This window comes from Harmonia axyridis, chromosome 1 (genome assembly GCF_914767665.1).
Source record: "Harmonia axyridis chromosome 1, icHarAxyr1.1, whole genome shotgun sequence".
Classification (NCBI taxonomy): Eukaryota; Metazoa; Arthropoda; class Insecta; order Coleoptera; family Coccinellidae; genus Harmonia; species Harmonia axyridis.
This window is the reverse complement of record NC_059501.1, coordinates 6,961,708-6,986,371: the sequence shown is the minus strand read 5'-3', so window position 1 is coordinate 6,986,371 and position 24,664 is coordinate 6,961,708. Positions and strand designations below refer to the sequence as shown.

The window sequence follows — 24,664 nt, the reverse complement described above, 5'->3', positions numbered from 1 at the left end:
CAGCGTTTAAATAAAGACTTGCCCAATCGGTCGGTAATAGAAAAATCTATTTCGTAAGAGGTCTCGGCGTTTGTTTCGAGTTATCTAGACACGAATGAAAAACCTGTTTCTGTATTGTTAAAACACCTGAAGAAACGCAATCTCATTATTTTTTGGGAGCCAATAGGTTGGCCGCTGGAGAGGCTGATGTGATTTGTTGGCCTTGCAGGAATATGATGTATAAGTATTTTTTTTTTCGATCGGTCTGCTCCACTCCTTTTTGGTCCTTTCGTGAGATAAGCTAAGTGATCAACCAAAATTTATACAGTTGCCATTTTTTTTTATTTCGTTCGTAGTGATCACTGGTCCATTAATTTATAGCTTCCTTCTGCAGGAGAAATGAGTCATTTTGTGTCTTTTGATTGGTAACAAAATGGTATTTTTATTTCAAACACGAATGTGACAGCTTTAGGTTCATTAGTTGGAATGAATGAAGGTTTTCTTGCATTCTTCCGACTAATCAACTGTGTTCTACACTGTTGTCTCATTACATAATACCATGACTTTACAAAACTATTTTAAGACCTGTTCTTAGGTGCACGAGGAGGGATATGAAGCAAGGACAAGAAAAACAAATTGTTAGTATTTTTGAAGTAGTTGTTTTTCAACTGTAAGTAATTGAAAATTAATTATTTCATAGTGTTCTTTTCGTTTGTGAAAAACAATACGATTTTATTCATAAAAAAATGAGAAAAGCACACGACACCAAAAATTCAATAAAAAGTTCATTGTAATCACGAATTTGGTTATTATTTTTCAACCGATTAACAAAAACATTAGTTCCATGCAAAGTCGTTCATCATCTTGAATTATTTTTTCATTGTACCAAGAAACTACTTCTATTATACCAATGAAAATTGTTTATTAAAAAAGTATTCGGTTCATAACTAGATTTGTTGTTCTTTGTATCAATAATATATTTGTGTTCATTGAAATTGTCCGAAGCAGTTAATGTACGACTTTATATATCTAATAAAAAAAGTTCTTCTCTACAATGAATATTATTTCATCGGAACAACGAATACTCAATATTAATTTCATAATTGTGATCAGTCCTGGAGTCCAAAAAGTTTTAAATAGATAGATTCTGAGATATGACAATTCAACAGAAAATACTTATTTGTTTTACTAGGCAGCAAATTAGTAGATTGGCTGCCGCGGCAGATAGTTCATAGCAGAGCATAGTGAGGCTAGGAATTCAGCCATCTACTTTGCTGCCGGGTTAAACATATAATTTTTTCTTCGATTGTTCATAATGATACATCTAGGATATTGTATTTGCAAATTATTACAATCTCTACAATATTTTTATTTTTCCTGTAGTGATAAATTAAAACGAAATTTGATAGAAATTTCAATTGTTGGAATGGTTGGTTGCTATGGAAATTTATATGTCCATGATAATTATAGTTTGACAACTCGAAATATCTGACTGTGTTTGGAAAAATATCGGATATATTTATATTATGGACAGTGACAGCGACTTAGAAGTACTTATTCATCCAGATATAAGGAAGGTGGCAAAAAATATTGATTGTCAGAAAATGACGAATGTTTTATTCGCATTTAAAATAATCACTTTGCTGCCTAGGTAGGCAAAATAATACTTTACAGATGGATATATCTGTGAAATCAATATTCGCTATCAATCGGAGAAAAACAATGTTTAACGCCTCTTGATACCCCAATCTAAGTCAGTATTTGCAGCAATTTCAGTTCTATCGGAAGGACATTTTTTCAATTATTAACATATCATTTGGGTATAACTCATCATACAATTCAACGGATTCTATTATTAAGGAACTCAACTGAAATATTCGGACCTTAAACCTATACCCTGCAAATTTTGGCCACATTCCGTTTGAGAGTTATCGTCTACTCGGCGGAAGGAACGCATACACGTATTCGACCTTGAATTCTTGATCAGAGGGTCCAAACCAGATCAATCTCGGCTTGAAACTCGAAAATTACAGACATCAGGCGAAATGATAGCCAGCTGCTTCACTGCAACAAGCGTGAAAATAAACGTAAGGGTTCAATTTACTGACAATACCAAAATGACCCATATAATATTGGTACTACCCAGATGATTTGAACACCGAGTTGGCTCTGGATGCCCCCGATTACTGACCAATGGTACCGTTCTCTACCAAGCGATGCCAACGAACAGGTTCCATCCAAAAAAGACCAATTTCTTCCACATAGTTTGTGGAAGTCCTTGACTCTGATTCTCTCTCAACATCCGCATATTTCGATCTCCTGAAAGCCCTCTGGACCAGAGTTGTTGCCTGGTGACGCAACTGAGAAGTACGTCGATTGTTGTCAAGGTCCTCTTCGATCTATCTGGTCTAGCGTTTTTGGTCGCAGAGGTGTATAACATGTGCATGTACGTGTATATTTCTCTGACTTGTTATTACCGACATATTCTCATTATAAATTCCTGATCGGGTTGTAGATAAAGGTAATGAGCGTTATCGGTTAGTCATCTGTTGGAGTGTGAGGAGAGAGATTGTTGCATAGATAATTGTTTCGTTGTATTTTTTTTATTGATATATCGGGTGGTGTGTGTGGAAGGTCATTCGAGGAAATGTCGAGTATTTGTTGTGACATTTTCAGGGTGTGGATGTTGTGAGGTTAGGTACGTTAGGAAAGCGGGAGACTTTCAAGTGATTGAAAGAATTTTTCTTGGTTGGGCATTAAGTAGGTTCATGCCTAATATTTCTGTTGACAAATTCACCCTAATACTAATATCTTTTTGGTTTTTCGTTTTTGTGAATTTGACATCGATTTATCTTTTAGTGAATAAAGAATAATTATTTTACATCGACAACCTCACATATTAAACTATAAAGGTGACGATCCATGTTCAGTGAAAGCTCATAATCTTTTTTTTTTACTGATGTCAGAAGCAAACTTCATACAATAATTTAATAATTTTAGTGAAGGTACAAGTGAGTGTCGTGAGTGAAGATGATATTTCTTCCACATCTCCAGAAATTTAAGAAGAAGCAAATATGCAGAGCTGATCTTATTATTACATTATTAACAAAACTTTATATGAACTCGTTAAATTGCTTCATTCAGAGGTTATTTCTAAAAATCTCCAAATCCTCTAATTTTTTAATTAACAGAGTTGTCTGCCTGATATATAAATAATCCACTGTGTGGACAGACTATTCAGTGTTTGGAGTTCAAGAATTAATTATAATAAACAGATACAACATGCAAAGAACGACTTTCCATTGTATTAATGTATTTTTTTCTTCGGTTTGAAAAAGGATGACTGAATTCATCAATACAGCTTTTTCATAGAATTTATGTACGCTTTTGGTTCAGTGTGGACTAAAAAAAACAATCTACATCTGGTTGTAAAACAACAATATAAAGCCTTGTGAAAACTTCATATTGATCTCGTTATCAGAACCATACTAAATTCGGGAAGAATATTGAAAAGAAATTACCCAATATTTTCGTGACCACAAAACCAAGTATGTATTCGAGATTTTAGGTGATTTTATAAAATCGCAATTACAATCTTTGAGCAAAATTGGTGCAAAATTTCGAGCTATTCACATCTCCATAACCTTAAAAAAAAATTAAATGAGGAAGACCCTGAGCACTCGGTCTCTCATGCGCCAGTGTATATGTGGTCTCCAATACTTAGCGTACGAATGAACGAGAACTAAAACGCTCCTGACTGGGTTGGGTTCTTTCTCACTTCGTTAAAAATTTTTCCATTTCCGGCGGAAATTTTGAATTTTTCATGACGAACAAATGCAGTTAGAGCCTCGTTTAGAGCATTGTTATAGCACACTTGTTGAAATCATTTAAAACAGATTTTATTTTAATTTGTTTTGAAGTACATATTATTTTTATTTTTATAGTGGGATTAAATTTGCAGTTTTTTATGTGATTGAATAAATGTATTCAAAGTTGAGACAACAAATACTTTAAATTTTAATTCGATTGATTACTATAAACATTGTTCATTGAAACGTGTACTTCACATCAAAAGGTTATCAGATACCAACTCACAGAAAAAAAAAATTAAAACCGTCGAGCGTTAATAGAATTAAATCCCACATCGACGCTTTCAACGGCTCGTCAAGTCTCCCACCGACTCGAACACCCATTATATTTATCGCAACGACACCCGTAATCAATGAGTCTAATGACTGATAATTTTTTTTTGTCCCTGAGAACGTTTAATGGAGTGACAACGTCGGGTACTGTTTCTACATCCGCCTCGGTCTGTTATCTCCTTCGCGTTTTTGAGCACGTCTGAAATTAGCATACCATTCCTCCTTCGCCGATATCTCCGTCGCGAAGAACGCACCGGCGGTGGACGCCTTATCTGCGTATGATTTGTAGGCTGAGGAGATGGGCGGCAGGGGGGAAAAAAGATGGGTTTTTATCGGGTAGAAATATTGTAGGGGTTGGGGTCAGAAAAAAAATTCTATTTCGGAGGGGCGAGCATATTTTTCGCCGCTTCGGGGATGTGTGGTGTGTCGACGACGCGATTTGCCCGATGGTGGGGATGTTGAGATATGAAATATTTAGATTAACTTTGATACTTTTGAATTTTAGTCTTGTGAAGACCAATTATTTCATCTCCACGAATGAAAATGCTGAATATTCCACAAAACTGAAATAGAGAAAATATCGTCTAATACTGGTTGTAGAAGGCAATTCCAACAATCATGCATTTGGCATTCGTGATGGAATAGGAGCCCATTCTGCACTTTTTTTTTTAAGAATGAATTATTCTTAAATCGTTCAAGAAAGCTACCTCCTCGAAGAATTTACTTATTTAAGCGCGGAACGTCTTTGGTCTGTGACGTCACGGCACTTGCCTGTGATCGCTACACCATAAATTACGTTTAAATCTTAGCCGCGCCAAGGCTCTCGCGCCGTTTGTAGTTGTACAGTGTAGTTTTAACTCTAGTTTTGTTTTTATGTCACCATAATGGAAGAAGGCTTCGTGAAAGGACAAAGTGACAATTTGCCTAAAATAGATATATTCGCAGTGATGGAGTTTTTTTCTTCAAATCCATCTTATGTCAGTGCTGAAATAAAAGGATATAAACTTTTCAAGTCAGTATCTACTTTTGAGTTTGCTTCATCATGGTTCAACTTATAACGATGATTTATTTAAAAAATGTTCCATAAACAGTTTGTAGTTGAGTACTGGTTGCTGAAGTCTATTAACGGCAAAACATATTTATGTGAGGAGTAAAAAGTAAAAAGAGAAAAAAGTAATTTATATGTATGTATATAGTAAGTTATTTCAGCCATCGTGTAACGAACAATACACGACACGAACGGCACAAGTGATTGTACACCAATGAATTCGCAAGCACTCTGCGAATACCAGTCGTCTAGTGTGTGACGTCACGCCACTTACACGTACTATGAAATTATTCTTCCAAGCGCAACTTCAAAGTCCCATAACTATTTCATTTCTAGAGATATTTCAATGATTCTTCCACATTTTTGTTTCATTTTACTTAAATTTTTAGAATTAATCCTTAACAAAAAAATGAAAACTAGCCCATTGACGATCTCTGATTAGAACGAATTAATATTTGTGGACAATGTATTTCCATTTTTTTGATATTATTCACTCAGGTGAATAATATAATAGAGGTCAATGATGCTCATCGCTCGGGTAATACACTAATTTTATTATTTCGGACAAATTGTTTCACAGTGATTTTTGCCTCTCTTTTTAATAAACTCTATTCACTTTTTAATTGACAGTGAACGAATTCAAAAGTAGCTGCGCGTTCTAACCGAAACGGTCCCAGGGACAAAAAGGCGCTAAAGGTAATTTATTCCCCTTCGAACATTAAATTTTCCTCCCGAACTGCGAAACACAGAAGGAGCCAGCAACAGAATCATCTTGTCAAACTTTGCGCGAGAGTGACTAACACGAATAGTTCAGAAATACCGGAACAGCTTTTACCCGCCAACTTTACGACGGGAATAATTAACTCTGCCACGTTTTGACATTGTTTGTGGGGGTGGAACACAGAAGGCGGGAGATGAAGAAATATTCAACGTCTTGAGGGAATCCCCAAGGTCTTATGAAGATGATAGTCGAGGAAGGTTGGGTTGTTTTTGTTAACATAATTATTCATAACATTAATTTTTGTCTGATATTACCCGAAAATAAGAATGAGAAAATAAATAAAAGAAATAACAGTGAAAACACACCTTGAACCAAAAGTTTACATAACTTCAAAGAAAAAGAAAGTTCATTGTATTGAAGCGTTGAGACATCATTTTTCAATAGATGAACAGAAAAAATTAATATAATGTAAACTTGCATTAAACCAATTAAATTTAAGGTTCATTTTTTCATCAGTTGCATTTGTTATCAATAATTTATTACTCTCCATTGAAATTGTCCGAAGCAGTTAATTTTCGACTTTACACATTTAATGAAAAGTTCTTCTAACCAATAAATATTTCACCGAAACAACGAACACTCAACATCAATTTCAGAATCTTGATATTGATAAAAAGAACTTCATAATATCAATGAATAGGGGGCATAAGTTGAGGAATGAAATTTCATTATATTGATGCAAAAGTACATTGTATCAATGAAATTATTAATTTTTATTAATGATATTATTAATCTCCATTTTTAAACAGATGAGCAGAAACATAACACAATTAAAAGTTGTAAATCATATTGGGTTTTTTGTTGCATGAAGGAACAACTTCCATTAAACGATGAAAAATGTTCATTATTACAATGTTCGGTTCATTATTCGATCGGTTGTACTTTGTATCAATCATGTATTACTTGTTCATTGACATCAACCGAAGTAGTTAATGCACGACTTTATACATCTAAGAAGAATTGCAGAAGTTGACATTGTGTCAAGGAAGTTTTTGGGACACTTGTAAAGTGGATGTTTGTAGCCGTTTAATTAGAAATAAAAAGAATTTTTGAATCAAACAGTTTCTGGGGAACAACTCAATTTTCTATCCCTGAGAATGGCTACAATATTACCGAAAGATTTGATTTATGAAATGAAGAGAGTTTCATATATTTTTGAACCCCATAAAAAGTCTTTGACTTGTACATATATTTCAAACGAAGATTCCTGAGGTCAAAAGTCCTTTTTTCCTTTACCATTTCTTCCGATTCAGCCTAAAAGAATTGCCATTTTAAATTTTCATATTGAGCTATGCCACCCCTGGAAACATACACACTGAAGTTTTTCCAAGCATAAAATTACACCATTTGAACCTTGGAATTGGAAATGAGCTACTATATTAGAAAATCATCATAACCTCACTTCAAAAATTTGTAGTATTTACCAAACAATTCCCAATTTCGTTGACGATGAAGATTAAATATTTTCATCTTGATTTTCTACTTCATTTTCGATAATAATAACGAATTGAGCTACCCATATTAGCTCTGGTATTTATATCCATCCATTCATTATCGTTGTTTATTTCATTTTGTACAAAAGTTACCATTCAACTTTATATTTCAATATTTAAATAAATTAATGATATTGTTTTGTTATTTTGACCTCAAGGATCTACTGTCAAAATATTTGTACAAGTCAAAGAATCACCCTGTATCCCGATTGTGAATTAAAATTCTTCATCAGTCTATCAAAAAATAAAGGCTTTATAGAGTTCTGTAATAACTCAATATTCACATAAATACATTGATTAACCTTTAATAGACTCATTTGCATTTTACAAAATATATTAATTCCATTCGAAGTCCTTTCATCCTAAATCCAAGTTGCCAACTAATAAATTCATGACTACCTTCATCCGTCTATTTGCAAACAATGATAAACCGAAACTGCCCCAAATCAAACCCCCGTAAATAACCAACCCCTCGTCAACCCCCCCCGAACCCCCTCCCTCGTGATTTACGACAGGGCACCTTCAGTAACCCGATCGGCCAATTGAAAAGGATCATAGGATCCCGTCACAAGGCCGCGATTACGCGACATGCATAATGTGTAAGCAATCACAGTGTGCCGGGACTACGTGTTCTCCTCCTGGTGGGGTGAAACGCTGTATCCGACCCGAAGGACCAAGCCGGTGTGCTGTGTGTATGTGTTTGCGGAGTCGCTGCCGAACAGCTGTGCTCAAAGGGGTGAATCCAATTTGTCATTCGGCTCCTCTCTCCCTCCAACCCCGCCGTTCTTGGCGCTCAAATGAACTCGCGTAACGACGAGTCACTCTAAATTTAATTAATATTAAACTTGCCCCCTTCTGTCTCTTTCGTTCGGCCCGAATTTTTGCGGTGCACGGGCGGTTGTTCTGTCCCTATTGAAATTTAAATTTGTTTTGTCGTTTCGGAGAGGTGTTCGTGAACGGTGTCGCGACTTTGTTCATGCGCGACCGTGGAGAATTCGATAAATTTGTTTTGTTCTAGAAGAAAATACTAAGGGAATAAATTCTCGTTTGGATTACCAATTATCCATGAGAACAAAACGAATTCTAATGAATAATAATCTATAAATGAAGAAAAAAAGTCTAAATACTTTGACTAATATCATTTATAATTAATTTAAAACGACTTAATCGAATGAAGATCTTTTTTCTACATTCATGCAAAAAGCAAAACTTCATTGAACTATATTTAGTGGAAAAAAAGTTCTTTATTGCACTCATCTGTCATTCTACTTCAACGTGCTGTCGCCAATTGTTCATTCACTTTCAACATTGAGGGTAAAAATAAAGTTTGAGTTAAATTGTTCGTTACGTAATAGTTCCTGTTTCAATGCAAATCGATATTAATAATAAAGTATTCAAGTTGCGCTTTTCATTTTCCTACACCTAGTGCCGCACCTCAATAAATCATTTTTTGCTTTTTGCATGAATGTAGAAAAAATGTTGCATGCAACTCGTGCAAAAATTGTTTATTGCAATCGACGTGTTGTCCAACTCGGCCTAACGGCCTCACGTCGAGTGCAATAAACATTCACTTTTTGCACTTGTTGCATAAATAACTATTATTCGTTGAATTCATCTCCATTAATATTAAGATGATTTGGATAACAAGGAGACTGCAAGGACAATTCCAGAAACCAGAAAATTTATCACCAACATGATCCACTCGGTTCCTGTAATATTATTTGGCAGTGGACGTCAATTTCCTCAGCATTCATTTGTGTATTGATGTTGTGTTGATTTTCATCACAATTTTCTTCAATTATTGTCACTTCGTTGTTAGCGAGGTTCCTATTCTGTAACCTCAGTTGTTCTTCATTTCTTTTGGTATTCAATCTCACATCTGGTACACGTTTATTTCTCAATATGGCCTGTTATTGGTCAGCACCTCTTTTCTCAGAAACTCAGAGCTCGAGGTAGTTTATGTAGAATATAAACATTGATTTAATGCGTCCTGGTAAACCTGCCTGGGTGACTGCTGGTTGAGTATCCTGCGCATCACCTACGTGAATAGTTTCTTATTTTTTTTTTTTCAGGTCTGTTTTTGTCTGTTCTCAATAAATTAACCCAAAAACTGCGCCGACATTTACATATTATCAATAACTATCTCCAAACTAAACAAATAATATCAATAACCGTCTTAAATTCTGTGTTAGAACAACACAAAATCGATTACTGAAGCGCCTCTAACACCAATTAAAAATCAATAAATTTCAATTAGTCCTCTCAGAACACGTTCCAAGGGTTGTTGATATTTTGCGTGACAAGTATGGAAGACACGCAAACGTCTGGTTTGGGAGTTATATTCACCTCCATCACAGAAAAAAACGTGAACGAGGTCAACATGAAGGTGTTTGGGCGCCCTTCAGATTTAGTTGGATGATTCAAGGCCCGAAATAAATATTAAAAACATCTTTCAAACATTTCAACATTTTTTTTATCTAGGATATAGATATTGCTGTGATTCTTATTATGTATTGAAATTGTTATATGTTTGCTTTTCTTTGAATGATTATTCTTCATGTTTGTTTTTCCAATTTTCATTTTAAGTTCAACTTGGATATGAATTTCGAATTGTGCTTGTTTTTATAGTGAGAATGCTTGTCTCTATCTATCTACACTAAAAAAAATGTTCACTGTAAAAAATAGAATAATGAATAAATTAATAATGAAAATGAATTCATCGATGAATTTATTTACAATTCTGGTTCAGTAAACCGAGAAAATCAGTGGACGTCGAAGTGTTGTGATAATCTATTCGAAGGTATTTAAAATATATTTTTATCAGAACGATTCTAAAGGGTTATTATTGGAAATATAAAATCAAAACAGAATCCCAAACGTAACAGGAAGAACGAAGCTTTCTAAAGTATCAAAAAACAGAGGACGCCAAACTAACTGTCTTCGCATAGCCAAATATACACGCCATATACACATATATGTACCCGACGACTCCAGCTCCAGTCTTTTTCACGTCCCCAAAACCCCCCCGGAAAACACATCGGGGAACTCCATATCCTAGTTTTCATTCCGGAACGCAACCACAGTATGCAAATTGCCACCCTATTTCATTACCGGAAAGGTGGGAACCGGAAATGATTATTTAAAAGGTATAGCACCCCGGGGGTTCGACGGCACACTCTAGTCCGGCGTCCGGGACGTGATATATACGCGAAAAATTGTGTTTCGCAAAACGGACTCCGAGTGACTCGCAATTTATACGGTCGGATTGTTCCGTGGGCAATTCATCTTGAGGAGATGGAGGCTGCCGACGGGTCCCAACACCCCGAGGTAATCTGCCGCTCATGATTCAGAGCCGGGCTTCTTGCCGTTCTTCGCTGATGAGTCCATTCCCTAATGAATATTTGTAATAAATATCCGCTACCCCTTATTAGTGTAGTCTTGCGTGAGGGGGTGGGGTGGGAGGAGGAATGGGGGGGTGGATTAGGTATGGATTAAGGTTGGCCTAACCGGAGGCGATTTGGATTATCGGTTCTCAGGAGGGGGTTCTTCACGGTTTTGGTGGAGTTATTGCTTCCGCGAGTTTGTCTTTTAGGTTGTTGTTGGTGGTGATAAACTTGGATGGCGTTGGAAGTAGGGATTCATCAAGCTAAATAGCTTAACATTTTAACCAACTACTTGACTTGAAAATCAAGCTCGTGAAAAATTACATACTCTGGCTTGGCTTGACTTGATTTTACATATTTATTGCTTGACTTGATATCAAGCTACTCAATATTACTTCAGCTTGATATGCACGCGTCGAACGGCATATATTTCTGCAATCTCGTGCGCGTTTAGACTAAATGAGGGGATTTCTCGAGCGCCGAGAGACTGAAGCATTCGCCAGTGTGACTTTATTGGTAGTTTTCCCACATTTCTATGAAATCTATTGGTAGATTTTGATAGTTTCAGAAATATCTTTCCAAACTTGGCCAAAATGGCCAAGGATTTTTTATCAACGCCGCATTTTCATCACTTGTTGAAAGACAATGTTCCAGAGCTGCTATTACAGTTACAAAAACCCGCTATAAGTCAGGCGATAAATCTATAAGATGCCTCATGTGTCTTAGATCCTGGATGGAAAATTATGAAATCAAACAAAGCCTGGAGGATTCTCAATATTAAGAAACTTTATTATTTACTTATTTTTCAGTTTTGTATGATTCATAGTAGTGATTTAATTTATGTTTTTTTTTCAAAAAAGTTGATATTTTCGGTTCTTTTATACAATAAGTTTAATAAATAAAAGTTTTTTTGCAAGATTCCTTCTTAATTCATCATTTTTTATTGATGTGACACTACACAATAAAACTGCTAAAAATCAAGTTGCTTGATATTTGTTAAATAAATACTTGACTTGACTCGAGATTGAAAAACTACTACTTGACTTGAGCTTGACTTGAAAATCAAGCCAAGCCGTGAATCCCTACCTACTGCTCTGGTGTGCGAGCTTACTATCTTTAAGAAAATTCTTTGAAATTTCAGGGTAGATTCGGATCTCAAAAGTCGCAGTTGAGTTCATATAAGGGCAAAATCCAACTAAGGTTTCGAAAATATGTTTTTTATTGCAATGAATTTCGGCATCGTTTGTTAAGATCATTAGTAATTTTCCATTTCCAGTCAAATAAACTTTATTATTATTATTATTATTGATATGTACATGCGAGATGTAGTGAAATAGATAAAAAACGAAAAGATAAATGAAACCATAAAAACATAAATGAAACAATACAAATATGCAAGATATGAAAGAAATTCTATATGTAAAAAAACGATTTGAATTCCGAATAAATGCTCAATGTCACCTATCCTGGAATTTAATTTGCATGGAAAAATTTCAAGATCTCGTGGCAAAAACACATTGGACGTATGTGAAGTTGTTTTTTGGGTATAGACAAAAAAATGTTTCTATTTTCATCAGACCATCAAAACTGCTGAAAAAATTTGTTTCTCACAAGTTTTTGATAATGTGTTAGTTGTGGTGGTTTGATGAAAACGGAAAATTCCAATTTCCATTTATATTTCGATAATGGAAGGAAATAACTCTCAACTGCTGTAATTCTGGAGATCTCATCAGTAGACATAGGATTTGAACTATCCTGTACAGATATGAAAAAAAATATCTTATTTTTTATAGTAGCTACCGAAGTTAATGATTTTTGAATATTCATTCGAAAATAAATTCAAAATTATCAAACGTACAATATGTGGCGATTTGGTCTGTCACATCCACAACTGTTTATTCCTCGACTTCTTATCTGCTTATCTAATTACAAGTTTTTTCTATCACAATTTCCGATTCCTGTCGAAGTTTTTTGATCGTTTCTCATCCCCTCCACATCCAATAGCGTGTCTCATCTGCTAGAATTCGAATTAATTCGAGTCGTTACAGGTCAGTAACCGGATTTTTGAATCTAGAGGAATAATTTCATTTGAATTAATTAATTTTAATGATTTCCTACTGTGCCCAGGAAACTGAGAATATGATGAAACATGTGTGGAGATGAATACTGAAAAACATAAATTATTAAGATCAACGTACGAAACCGTCGGAGGCAGATGATATGCATAAAATATAGATTTCATATTCAGAACTCAGAACAATTTTTTTTATTCGGCCAAATGAATGTTTGACGAGTTTATCAGATAAGTTGTTAGTATTCATTGCCGAAATGTTTGAATATACAAAATATGGATCAACCTATTTCACCCCTTCCCTTTGGAACTCCAACGATATATGCTCATTTTTATTATTGAAATATCAGTTCATAATTTTTGTCGTTAAAAAAATTTTCAATCTTCAATCAAAAAAGGATCAACCTAAGCGATAGACTTCTAATTGAGAAAACCAATCAAACGAACAAACATAAATTACACAATCATTTCTTTCTGTTCTTCCAACAATAAAGTAAATACATCAATGGCTTCATTTGCATTTGTGTCTTCCCAAAATGGCAACTGTGACTTTGTGGGCCATTAATCTTCAGAAGACTCAATTATTTTTATTTTACATGCTGACGCAATCATAGCCGAACAGGTTCTGGCTACCCTTCTGGGGATACTTTTTTTAATAGGGGGAGCATTGAAGACAATAGGCGACTAACTAACTTTCATTTCGTAATTTTAATGGCAGCTTGGAATGAATGAGGATTCATAAAATTTCGAATTTGATGGAGTCTTCATTAACTTATTACAAGCTGCAATGATATGTCATCGAAAATGTTTCTGTTTTTTTTTACAGCTATTTTCAAATTTGTTGTTATTCTAGAATCAATGAAACTATCATACTTTTCCCATTATATATATCTCATAATGAATGATAGGTTATATTGACCTTGATGAGTAATTTTGTATCGTCTCATATCGAAATATTCCAGAAATATTCAAGTCACGCATGTTTCTGGTAAAAAAAAGCATTTTTATTTGAACCGGTTAAGCCAATTTCGTAGAAAATCCACACACTCCGATAACACCAAATTCCAAGGCAATACAAGATATTTCATTATGTCTCATAATAACGGGTGTTTTTTTCGAGGTATATAACTTTAAGTTGGCATAACTGTTCGAGATGGCGACCGATTCGACACCTGTCAAGTGATTTATTCTCAGTTTGGTTTGGCAATTCATCACGAATAGACTCACGCCTGAACAACGCTTGTAAACACTGCAATTTTATTTCTAAAATAATGGTTCTGTGCGGAATACGTATCGCGCACTATGTCCATTTTATTTTGTTCAGCGATGAAGCGCACTTCTGGTTGAATGGCTACGTCAACAAACAAAATTGCCACATTTGGAGTGAAGCTAATCCTCAAGTGTGTGTCGAAACACCGTTACATCCAGAAAAACTGACTGTTTCTGGGCTGGTGGAATCAAACTTTTTCAAAAACGATGATGGCCAGAACGTTACAGTCAATGGTGATGGGTATAGAGCCATGATTACTAACTTTTTCATTCCTGAATTGAACAACCATGATGTCCAGGAGCTGTGGTTCCAACAAGACGGCGCAACATTTCACACAGCTCGTGCTACAATCGATTTATTGAAAGACACGTTTGGTGACCTTCTAATTTCACGTTTTGGACCTGTGAATTGGCCTCCAAGATCTTGTGATTTAACACCGCTAGACTACTTTCTGTGGGGTTATGTAAAGTCATTGTGGCGGATAAGTCACAAACCCTTGACCATTTGGAAGACAACATTCGCCGAGTTTTTGCCGATTAACGGCCACACATGTTGAAAAAAGTCATCGAAAATTGGACGTCCAGATTGGACTATATCCGAGCCAGCCGTGGCAGTCATATGCCAGAAATCATATTTGAAATGTAATGCCACAAGATTATCTTGCGGATAAATAAAATTCATGTCAATCGAATAATCCATAGTTGTTTTATTGCAATTTAAAGTACTATAGCTATAAAAAAACACCCTTTAGAAGTCTTCCAATGAATAACGATAAGGTTCAGTCTGAAGAATCTGTTGATGAGTGTAACCTACTATTAGCGAATCTCCGAGATGAACATTTTTCAATCATACCAAAAAATATCTTCTCTTTTCCATTGAGAAATATTTCAGTTCAAGTTCAAGCCATTTCAGCGAAAATCCGCGCATCCCGATAACACAAAATTCAAGCTCCCAATACAAGATATCTCATTATGTATGTCTCATAATATACGATGGAATATATCGGAATCCTTCAATAAACAACGACAAGGTTATGTCTTAAAAATCTATTGATGAATGTTGAAGATTATCAAAGAAATTTCAAGATGAAAAATTTCATATCAAACCGAACAATCTAATTTCCCATCGAGAAACATTTCAGATGAAGTGATGAATATTTCAGCTATGGAAAACTCGAATTTTCCTTCGAACCCTTCAAGCCAACTTGGCGGAAAATCCACGCACCCCGATAACACGAAATTCCGAGCCTCCAATACGACATATCTCATAATATATGTCTCATAATATACGATAGAACATATCAGAGTCCTTCAATAAAAAACGACAAGGTTGGTTATGTCTTAAGATCTGTTGATGACTGTAGAGGACTGTCAAAGAAAATCCAAGATGAATCATTTCATATCAAACCAAACTATCTCTTTCTTCCCATCGAGAAATATTTCGGATGAAGTGATGAATATTTTTACTATGAAAAACTCGAATTTTTCTTCGAACCCTTCAAGCCAACTTGGCGGAAAATCCACGCACCCCGATAACACGAAATACCGAGCCTCCAATACGACATATCTCATAATATATGTCTCATAATATACGATAGGTAATATCGGAGTGTAGTTATAAGAAGCGATATCGGTCCTTCAATATGGAAGCTGAATTGAACAATGGACCATTCTCGCCCACTTGAGAGACAAATTCTGGGGGTTTTATCTTATTTTTCTACCCTCGTCTTTCCCCAACAAAGATAGATCACCCACGCCATTCTTGCAATTTTCCTGTCGTATCTAAGCTCATAAATTTAGGGTGATACACGGCCGGGCCCTGCGTGGGGGAAGACTGGAGGGTTGGGGGGAGGGTAGTCCCCCCGCGAGGGGGTGGCAGGTTGCTCGGCTACCGCGCCGCTGTCTTCCGTATGAAGAAATACGGCTGCATCAAATTCTGGGATGCTGGAGGAGGGGTGTTCTTTGGGATGTTGAGGCGATAGCTTTGGAGTTATAGAAATCTCGGGAATATGATCTTTACACAAGGTGAGTGGGAAATATCGAGGCATTTTTAAGGGGTGACAGAACCGAAAAGTGAGTAGGGTGTTTTCTATGAACTTATATTCGAAAGGGTGCAACAACCCTTCACTGAAAAAAAATTGATCATCACAAAGATTGGCAATCATTAACTTAATTTCATTGATATATGTAATTTACTCTTTCATCGATTTAATGAAATTTTATTTCTCTAATTCTGTGGTTATTCCGTTCATTCTTCCACATCTTGTAGAACAAAATCGTGCGAGAATATATCAGAAACACACAGTTTTCATGGTTATATTTTATTATTCTATGTTGGCACTCCGAACTTTCCGCTACGGCTTTATCTGTCAATTCATCAATTTGCCTTAAAGAAATCAGTTTTGCCAACCAACATTTTTCAATGCAAAAATCACTAAATTATATTTATGGAAATATTTCATTAATTTCAACGAAAATGCAATGAATTAGAGAAAATAATGTATAATACTCGTACAAAAGGCTCATTCTACCACTCGTTCATTCCAAAACTCGCCACTTCGTGGCTCGTTTTTGAATTTTGAACTCGTGGAAGAATATCAATGCCTTCTGCACTTGTATTATAAATAACTCTTCTAAAAGCCTATCATTGAAATAATGAATCTTTGTTCATCAATATCACTCTGCAGAAAATGATGTTGAGTGTTCGTTGTTTCAATGAAATATTCATTGGATAGAAGAACTCTTTTCATTGGATTCTAAAGTCGTACATTACCTGCTTCGTACAATTTCAGTGAAAATGATTGATAAAAAGTACAAGGGATCGAATAATGAACCGAAGATTGTGATAATGAACAATTCATTGATTCAATGAAAGTTCTTCCTTGATACAATGAAAAAAATTCATCAATATGATGAACTTCTTTTCATTGTATATGTTCATCGGTTGGGAAATTGTGACTTTTTCAATTAATGTACATTTTTGTTTCAGTGTATACTGTAAAATATGTCTAATGATATTCACTTTTTCATGAAAAACTTTTGAAAGGAGAATATAATCGATTCAACTTTTGGGTATGTATCAAGTGCAAATTATGTACTACTTTGATTCGTTGAATTGATTGGGGTAGTTTTGAAGGGATGAGTACCCCTTTTGCTCATTCTTGTTATAATTATTTTTCGAGAAAAATCATATTGAAATAAAATACTCTGGAGGTTTTTTTTGAAAAGGTACTTCTGATAAATCAACAAAAAAATCAATCATTTTCTAGTAACTTAACCGCTGTGTACTCGAGTGTGTACTTTAATGGCATGTTATGGATGATCACAAAATATTTTATGTACGTTATATAATGTAAGTTGGGTAGGTGAAAAATGTAAGTTGACTTACAGCATTGAAGGACAACAACGTCTCTATTCAAGTTGAAATACTTCGAAACAGCTGTTTTTTTGATGAATCAGCAGGAGTACAAACAAGAAAAGAGAAAAAACAAAAATTATTATTTCAAAATGGATTTTCTGAAAAGGATTTTCTGAGGGTTGCAGCACCATTAATGAGCGATAATAAACAAAACCTCACTTATTTTTTATAATCGTGGAAATTTCTTTTTCAGTTTCCATATCAATTAAAGAAAAAAGTAATAAATTCTCGACATCTGAGCTTTTTGGTTCAATATTCTCCTCCAGTCACGTAGAACAACACAATAGTTCAACCATATTGAATTCTTCCGCTTCATATTATCCCCCTTAGTCCCCATCCCTGATGTGAGGTTATGGAAGACAGAAATCATCCTCCATAGCAATATTTCGTCCGGTTCCACCGAGTCTGTACCTCCAAAATCCACGCCCTCATACTCCATTTTCATCTCCAAACGTACATAACACATTCCTAGAACCACGCAACAAATCCAATGTCAAACAACGTTGTCAACATTGCATTTCGAGCTTCTCGAGACCTTTAGGGAGATATTCAGGAGTGCAATGAAGCGCAACGTGGAAAATACGGAGGAAAATATGATTTATGAGAGAGGAGAATGAGTCGACTTCGATGCTCGTCTTATCTTATTCGATTTTTCCTCCTTCTGCGTCTAGAATGCCAGGATGCGTATTTCCGTTCACAGTTACGTGAGTTATGTCTCGAATCAAAAATGCCAATAGAACGGTGGGAATTTGATCTCCTGAAAGGAACATTATATCTTCCAAAGAACAATTCAGTCGCCAAATAATTGAACATTTTTTAAAATTCTTTGAATGTTGAAACTTATGGAAAATGGGAGAAAAGAAGCTACTTTTTTGGAGTTTAATTGGTTTCGAAGTTGACACGCATAAGGAGATTTGGTAACAATTCAAAACCGTTCATAATTGACATCCTTTTGGGAGGTATTTTGAGTTCTACTGAAAGGACCGAAACTCTTATCTATCGTATACAGAAAGGGAAATACGCGTCCTGGCTGGGGTCTCTGATGAATGGCCGCCTAGATATTATTGGGCGCGGGCTCAACAGCGCCCTCCAAGAATCAAGTTGGCCGAAGTGATTAATGGTCTTAGCGATGTTTTTGCGTGATTATTCGGGGATATCGGCTATTTTAGGGAGTTTTTCGGCCGTATCGGCTCGAAATGCGAACGGAAGGATTCATTTTTGCTGCGACAACACGGTTTTTGTGAATTCGCATTTGTTTCCGATAAGGAAATTCGCAGCGATCATTTACCGAGTTTTTATGAATTCCGAAATTCCAGTATTTTATTTACACTTGGCAACGTCGCATTTTCTGTAAAGTGGTTCGAGAATATTCAACAGAAGTTAAACTTGAAAAGTATCAAAATGCAAAGAACTGATAATGAATAAAAGAGCTGATAAGAAAAAGAAACGAAGCATTTTGAATTTCAATTTAAAATATAATCAAAATCTATGTGAGAATAGCTCATTTCGAATAGAAGAAACGAAAAAATAGTGAAAAAATCTTTCAGTAAATAATGTCCTTGTAGAATTCATCCACTGTTCAACAAATATACTGGTCTACATGTGAAGAACTGTGACCTCAAAGAAAAAAAATTCCAACAAATATCTCCAACAACATTTTTCTCTTTCCTCGGGTGTTTTTCCCTTTCATCTCTCGAAACATCCCTTCTAACCCCCTCCTCCCCCTTCTCCCCGAACAGAAGACAATGCCTCCGTTAATGAAAAGCCGCTGGCTCAGCTCGGACTGAATTTAATATATAATCGTTATATAACAAAACCACATATTTCCCGGCCCAATACATTACGAGGGCAGAAGGTCGGAAAATTTAATATCACCAGCTTGTATATACGCCGTTTCTCCGGCAATTCCCTACAACTTTCGGTATTTTTCCATTACGTCTCGTCCTCTCGTTCCCGGGGTTCGCCCGTGACGGACATAAGCGGGTTTTGGACCCCCTCAGCGGTGTTGCCACGTCTCCTATTGCAGCACAAAAAATGAGGAAGAAGTGAGTTCAAAAAATGTTGATTTTATTCGAATCAGCTGTGCTCTTTTATATTGACCAAAAAAAAACCTGAATACTTATTCTTTATATCTTCCACTTGTTCACAATAATGAGCTCAATATATTTATATTGCCAACATTCCGAGAAGAAAAGGTATGATGATTGTAACTGAAGAAAGTAATAAAATAGTCTAACGAAGAGATAATCAACATAAGAAAGCAATTTTCTAGCAACAATTTCCAAAATAAAAGATAAGAAAAACCCAAAAGCGAATATAGAGATGAATGATATGGATAGAGAACTAGAAACAAAGCCAATGATGAAGTGAATGCGCTCATATCTGCTGATGAGCATAGGTAAACACTACTAGAATAAACAGCGAAGAATGGGGTCGCACTGTGTTACAAGAAGAATAAGACCAAACAATGTTTGAATACCACGACAGTACAATAATTTAATGCAGAAGCTTTTATGACTTGATTGTTCAACATATCTGAAGTGATTTATTATATATTATATAATTATAAAATATCTGACAAGTAGTGTTTTAAATAAGAAAAAAACTAATCACAGAAACATTCAAGAGAAATAAAAGACCATCAGTTCAGAAAATTAGCCCATGCTATATCTAGGACTATTTCCTCTTGAGGTTGAACAAAAAGGGGAGAGTAAAAGAATTCATAGTTCACAATGAGAGTATTACCATGGAACCAGTCTATGAAACATTGTAAGATGGTTTCACAAAGAGTCCTGACATTGACAGCAAGCGAAGAATCATCGGCCAAGAGTACCAGAATGCAATCCGAAATATAGTTTGGCAACTCATTAACGGGGAGCAGAAACAATAGAGGCCCCAGGACTGAACCCTGAGGAATTCCCAGGTAAATGGAAGAATGGTATCCATCATTTTTCGGTTGGATGAATTAATTCAATAAAAACTCTTTTGTAACCTAGTTGGTATAACTTATTCAATAATCATTAAAAAAAGATATTGAAGGGAATCGAAAACCTCTCATCCAGGCAGAAATACACGAATTTAAGAAATTCAAGAAGCAGTCTGAAAATATGCTGACACTTATTGACGAGTAATGAAAAAATAGATTTATCATTATATTGTAATTGTGAATCTTTATATATTATATATTCCACGCTTCTCTTTCTATCAGAAATGTTAATTTGGCAACATGCTACATAAACAACATTCGGTTCTTCTGCGAAACCCTTCTTTCAGAGAGACGATTGGAAATTGATGGGGGATTGGAGTTGATCGAGATCTAGATGGTGATTCCTTCCGTTCATCTTGACCTCATTCAGATATGTAATCTCGGAAGTTATCGATGACTGAGATCAGGGGATTACTATTTATGTGTTTGTTGACTGGTGCAGAATAGAGGAGGAAGGAAATTGAAAGTTCTTCGACAACGCTTAGCTAGCAGGATTTTTTTTTAGTTTTCGGACAAGTCAGGAGGTTCATTCCTTGATTTGCAAATAACACCAAAACTTCTTCGAAACTGATCATTATCATTGATCTGTTTCCTCGATGGATTAGATGAACAATATTGGAACGCCTCGAGCTTTGAAAAAGTTGAAGACTGATACCTTTTAACAAATTATATTCTTTACCTTTTCGTTTTCAGAAGATGGATGGCCTTGGAGAAAGCATTGGGACATCAATTATAGTCATTTACCTGAAAAAAGAAATTTATATAATTTCAGTCAAACATATTAAATAGGAATAAGATAACATAGGAAAAAAATTTCTTAGTTGAATCCACTGCACCTGATAGGTAAAAGAATTTTTCATCTATGAATTATAAAAAAATCGTCAATATCATTCAATAAGTTTACGACAAGATAACATTCTTCAATATTACAGCATTTGTATGTAATTTAAACAAATTGGACTTCTTTTCTTGTTTGATGAAAATTGTTATCGATGTATCTCTTGAAACGCAGCATCTTTTAAAAGATCAGAGTTGCTCCAGGTTTGTTAACCTTTGAACTTTTGTATAGATTCTATGGCGATATTTTCCACTGTGAGTGTGTACAGCTCGTTATTTACAACATGATAAGCATATGCTTCATCACTCAAACTCAAACTGTTGCGAAATATACTGTGGTTCTTACTTAACTAGCGTTTTACTAAGCCTTAGATCTTTTGTGAGTTTTCATCCTTATCATTTTTTGGACCAACCGAGTCCTGTTGAAAACAATAATAAGAACAAATAGATGGGAGAGATGTATTCGTAGTGCAAAGTAGGCAGACGTGCCCTCTATCGGAAACTCTTGAAACTCAAGTCTATAAAAACCGACCGATGACTTGTCGACTTAGTAGTTCTTCACGATTCTTCATTCGAAGACGTTTCTAAGGCTTTGAACCCCCTACAGAGCTCCTACGCAACCTTCCCTCGGCCCCCAAACGCGCCCCCAGCTAATTATAATGCGGAAAATATCGCAACACAAACTGCCGCGAATTTATTTCCCATTATCTCGTTTTTTCGCAGCGTTCCATCTTCGCCAGCGCAACTTCCACGACTTTTTCAACGGCTCGCGCCCATAACTCTCTAGAAACGGGTGCATATCCAACTTTAGATTGTATAAAGTATAATGTATAAAGAAACCCCTAATGTAAAATCGATGGCACGCCATTACTACAGTCGGTTCCGACTTCTGACTTCGGTAAATTATCGGGCAGCTAGCTGCTCCCTCTGTCGACGGGCGGGGGAGTTACTTGAGGGAACCACTTGTGTCGAAGTGAAGGTTGAGGGGTTTTTTGGAAGGGTTTTTTGGGTATCCCTAGGGATTCATCAAGGCAAGTAGTTTGACATTACAACCAACTACTTTACTTGAAAATCAAGCTCGTGCAAAATTACATACTTGAGCTTGACTTTTTTGCAGGGTGAACTAAACAATTCCTGAAAATAGAACAGAGACCCCAGAAATGTTGAAAAAATTATTGAAAACTGAAAAAAATTAAAAGAAGAATTAATGAAAATGAACAAAATAATTTACTATTGATTAATTAATCATCATATTCAGAAATATGTCACTTCAAATTCTGGAAAAAAATTCAAATTGTTAATGACGGGACTGGTCTCAGGAAAAAAACATTCTTTCATAACGTTACGGCCTTCAATAGGACTTCTTCAGGCTAATAACAATAAGTTAAAATCAGTGACACAAGAACATAGAGAAACCAAATATTATGTGTCTCAAAATGATTACAAATGATTAAAAAACATTAATCATATAGGTATATGACAACACATGAATTCATTACTCATAAAGAGAAAATGTAAAATGAAAAAACTAAGTAATCCAACATCAAAGCGGATCAGTTAGGGAAATCAGATCAATAAAACGAAAAAAGGGAGAGATACTCACCGTCACAATAATAAAATATTAACAGAAAATTGTCATTAAAATCTAAACAAGAAAACGATTTCCACTGAACCTAAGCATGAATGTTTGTTGGTTTTCGGAGTCATGACACATCGCACATAAAATAAAATAAAGAATGAATAAAAAAACTAACCGCGGAAGGAACGGAAGAAAACCTGCACATGTACAGTGGCGTGACAAAAACAAGTAAAACGATGAATCTGCTTTCAACATTTTTGTATTGTGTTAAGTTTTTTTGTTTCTGAGACCGATATCTTCCAACTATTAATTTCATAAAATATTGAATGAATCATAATTAATTTTAGAATGACGTTTTTGTAACAGTGAAATTTCTGCTTTATCAGTTTCTATGAATACCAATTCCACTAATATACAAGACATGATACTTTGGTGATACATCATTTGAAAGGTTTCTTGTCATTTAGTACCACTGTTTTTTTCAATTCGTTCGATAATTACCAAGAAATTCTATGATAGACCTTTTGTAACTCGGAATTCATCTGTTTCTGACATAGAGGGTGTCAAGTTTAGGTTGGAATCAGTGGCGACTCCTTCTTTTAATATTGAGGTATGCCCAAGGAGAGAACAGTATTTTTTAAAGGGGGCTAAGATTTCTAAATCTATCTAGTTTATGTTATATCCATATTGTATTTTTTTTTGCAGGAGGTTAAAATTTAGGGGGGCCAGGCTTCCTAGCCATCTCTAGCAACGCCACTGGTTGAAACGTACCGTATAAAAGCATTTGCTGTAACAAAGTGATTATACACTGCGCAAAAAAATTAACGCACATTCTGAAAATCTCAATTTGAATGAAAGTTAACTCTACATTGACTTTATAACTTATTTTTTATGTTCTCTCGGGAAGGTTTTGAACGAAACAAGACACATTAAATGAAAGAAAAATTCAGGATTTCACCGAATCTTATGTGAAAGAAGAGAAATAAACAATTTTCAAAATACTGGAATGCTGATAAATGATTCAATACTTGGTATTTCCACCTCTTGCGTTAATTACAGCTCGGCAACGACGGTTCATACTCAAAATGAGTGATCTTAAAATATTCTGATCTAATCCTTCCCAGATTTCTCTGAGTTGGATTCCTAAGTCATTAAGAGTAGCTGGATGATTTTCTGAACTTCTCAGCCTTCTATTGAGGTTGTCCCAAACCTGCTCAATCGGATTGAGATCTGGACTTCTTGCTGGCTATTCCATTCGAGAGACTTCAACTCTTCAAGGTACTCCTGAACGATGCGCGCACGATGGGGTCTGGCATTATCGTCCATAAAAATGAAATTTTCACCAATGTAAGGGGCAAATGACACTACAAGCTCTTCAAGAATGTTCCTTATATACCTAACAGCATTTATAGCTCCATTATCAACGACCACTAGGTCTGTGCGAGCAGTCAAAGATATTCCACCCCATACCATAATCGATCCTCCCCCGAAACCAGTAGTATTCAGGAAATTGCACTGAGCATATCTTTTGTGTGGACGTCTGTATACAAGGGAACGTCAATCAAAATGGTAGAGGCAGAATCTAGACTCATCTGTGAAGATAACTCTTTCCCAATCAGCCTCTTCCCAATGGATATGCTCTCTCGCAAAATCCAAACGCGCCCTTCGATGGGCTGGG

At 35.5% G+C, this 24,664-nt stretch overlaps 1 protein-coding gene across 3 annotated transcripts in view; it reads right to left on the bottom strand.

Moving 5' to 3' along the window:
- LOC123674946 (homeotic protein antennapedia) overlaps positions 1–24,664 on the bottom strand; it is a 315,971-nt gene that overhangs the window by 176,624 nt on the left and 114,683 nt on the right. Inside the window, exons 1-2 of one of the 3 annotated variants that reach the window (XM_045610139.1) lie at positions 23,011–23,149; positions 21,250–21,314 (exon numbers count right to left, since the gene is read on the bottom strand). The exons of 1 other annotated variant lie outside the window; for it this stretch is intronic. The gene's annotated coding sequence lies outside the window, so the exon portion shown is untranslated. Of the gene's footprint in view, positions 1–21,249; positions 21,315–23,010; positions 23,150–24,664 lie in introns of those variants that run through there. One more of the 3 variants, XM_045610147.1, reaches the window with a different exon arrangement.